We start from the raw sequence: 3,451 nt of genomic DNA on the forward strand, positions 1-3,451 counted from the left end.
ACAGTTTTCTTCTCAAATATAGACATCATGAGGAAAAATACTAGTAGATAACAATCTTTTCATTTGAATTGCTCAGGATAGATATCTTGACTTCACAAGCACCAGTAATATTTTAAGTCTAAGACTAACCCTTACTTTCTGTATCACTCTGTTTAAAATCTTCATATTCCTCTAAAATAGCCTGCTCATCACTAGAATTGATATTAAATACATATTAAAATAATTTGTATCTATAAATATATCTTGTTTTGCTAATCTTAGAAATTTGTAAATCTCTTATTTGCTCTTTACTCCATCGTACCCTATCTGGGCATTCTGATACATTCACTTCCAGCTACCACTGTGTAACCTTTCTTAGAATTAGGATGGCTTCCCCCCTTTTGAGTCTAGATCACAGCTGTGAGAATAGTGAAGGAAACTTCATAAATTCTTATCTTGGCCAGATTTTCTAGAAAGATTTATCATACTTTACTACTAGCATATTTGCTGACACTGAGTGCCATAGATAACCCAGGGGCCAGATGGATTTCTTTGCTTTGCTCTCTTAACAGGGCTAGTTTTTTCTCCAATTGTCTAGTCATGCTCTTCCAGTGTATGTGTGAGTGTGACATCTTTCCACATTTCCTATGTGTCATCTGGGTCAATAATGACTTAGTTAGGGAAACGGATGTGGCTCAACTGATAGAACATTCATCTACCATATGGAGGGTCCAGAGTTCGACTCCCAGGGCCTCCTGGCCTGTGTGGTGAGCTGGCCCACATGCAGTGCTGCCGCACGCAAGGAGTGCCATGCTGCGCACAGGTGCCCCATGTACAAGGAGTACACCCCGCAAGACGAGCCACCCCAGATGGAAAAAAAAAAAGTGCAGCCCACCCAGGAGTGGCACTGCACACACAGAGAGCTTATGTAGCAAGATGATGCAACAAAAGAGAAACGCAGTTTCCTATTGCCACCAGAAATGCAAGCAGATGCAGAAGAACACACAGCAAATGGACACAGAGAGCAGACAACAGGGGGAAGGGGAGAGAAATAAATTAAAAAATAAATAAATCTGTAAAAAATAATTTAAAAAAATTAAATTGCTATTTACCCTCTTTCTTCCAATTTCACAAACCAATTTTCAATGTATATGGCCCTCACTTCCCTACAGCAGGTTCTGTTCTCCTCCACTCTGACCATCTGAGAATTGTGCTTGGTACAATTCCATGTGTTTAGCAAGCTGTTTAGAGTGTGGTCCCAAGTTATCTGTCCTGAAAAAATCCCCACACTTGTTTTTAGCACATTTTTCAGCCCTTAGCAACTGGCTTTTTATCTGACAAAAAGGGAAACATGAGGTGGTTCTGATTGATATGCTCACTAAACATTTCGTGAATCCCCAGTTTCCTCTAAAGTCTCTTCTTGATGAATCAGGTATACCTGGGCCTGACAGGCCTTTCCCCAATTTCCCTGTCTGTGCTTTTCCCACCTTCTAGGTAGGCACATTCTGTGACCTTCCCCTGATACAAGCTTCTGAACAATGCTTACTGAGGTAGAAAGTGCACAGCAATGTGCCTTAAAATATGGTCCATGCACTACCTACATTAAAACCACCTAAGCTGGTCCTCTAAAATGCAGAGTCTTGGACCCCAGCCCAGATATTCCAAATCATGCTTTTTTGAGGTAAGGCCTGGAAATCTGTATTCCAACAAATTTTGCAAATGACAATTATAACCATCACTTTCACATATACTGTTCTTATCACGTGCCAGGCATTGTTAGTAGCACTTTCCATATAATAACTCACTCAATTCCCACAACAACACTATGAGGTAGGTTTTATTATTATTTTACAGATAAGGAACTTGAGGAAGAGAGGTTATATAATTTGCCCAAGGTCACATAGCTATTAAAGCAGGGCTTCTTAACCTTTTTTGTTCCACGACCCCTTTGCCAGTCAGGTGAAAAGCAGACCTCTTACTAAGCCCACACTATACTGTGTGTTATTTAATTAATATATCACACCTGCACCGACACGTCCCCACAAGAATTTTTTTTTGAATTTCAATTCAAGCTCATGGACCCGTGGTTAAAACCCCTGGATTAAAGGATAAAACCAGGATTATTACCCTATAAGGCATTCATCAGTTTGTATCTAGAAACTTTATTCTAACATTTCTCTATTAAATTGACTATTAATGTAAGTACACAGATCCTTAAATGCTCTTTGAACCAGCTTTAGAGAAAAATTAAATCTTTGACATGTGTTCCTTCTGTGCTCACAAGAAAATTTATATCTTTAACTTCTGAAAATTGTACTTTGACTCTTTAGAAGTGAGTAAACCATTTACAAGAACTTTTCTGCCACAACCTTTTTCACAGTCAATTAAATCTGGGGAGAAGTGATTACTTGGTGCCGTCCACTGCTCTAGAGTAAAGAAAAGGATGTGGACTCTAAAGCCATATAGACCTGGGTTCAGATACGACCATATCCACTTTCTGGCTTAACAATTTGGGGCAATTCATTCTTTTTTTCTAAGTCTCCCTCTCTGTCGATGAAATGAGGATAAATATTTCTACCAGAGTTATTGTGAGCATTAAATAAAGTAATAAAACAACCATTTAACATAGTGCCTGGATTCCAGTGGGTGCTTAGTTCACATGGCATTACCTTCCCATTTTCCCAGTGATGTGCTGGTAAAAGTTAACAACCAGATTTCCAAAACAAAGTCCTATTTGTAGTATTTGCAAATCTCCATGGTGTAAATATTCCCACCATAGCAGATTTTAACCCACCAAGCTGGCTCTTGCTCTTCTCATTCTTCCCCTAGTAACTCCTCTCTCTGATCTCAGGTCCAACGCCTTTTCATCAGGGGAGACTACTGTAATCACCTAAACTAGTTCAAATCATCTGATTTTCCTCACAGCACTGTGTGTCTTTGCTTCAGAACCCTGCTCACAATTTGTAACTATACATTTATCATTATTAACTTCCATCATACCCATTCACCTGTAAGTACCTTAAAGGCAGAGACCATGGCTGTTTTGTTCTCTATTACATCCCAGGCACCTAGCACAGTGCCTGGTAGAAAGAAGGACCTCAATAAATATTTGTTGAATTAATCAAACAAGCAAGCAAGCAATTGAAAATGGATGGATGGATGGATGGATGGATGAATGGATGGATGAATAGATGGATGGGTGGAACTGAGTTTTTGTTTCTCCTCCAAATTCTATACAGTTACTTACCTCTAAATTTCTAACTGGTGCTTAGCCTTCCCCTGAGCATCTTTTTGCACTAAGTTGCTCAGATCACCTCTCTTTGGCAGTAAAACATTTTCTAATGGCTAAAGGACCAAGTATGGAGCAAATCTCCTGGATGGCATCATTGTCCATCTGACTACAAGTACTAATGGCACTTAATTTCTTCAGAACTGATTTCCAGGGTGAACCGGATTTTTCAGTGCCAGCCCA

The sequence above is a fragment of the Dasypus novemcinctus genome, chromosome 13 (assembly GCF_030445035.2).
Source record: "Dasypus novemcinctus isolate mDasNov1 chromosome 13, mDasNov1.1.hap2, whole genome shotgun sequence".
NCBI classification, from domain to species: Eukaryota; Metazoa; Chordata; class Mammalia; order Cingulata; family Dasypodidae; genus Dasypus; species Dasypus novemcinctus.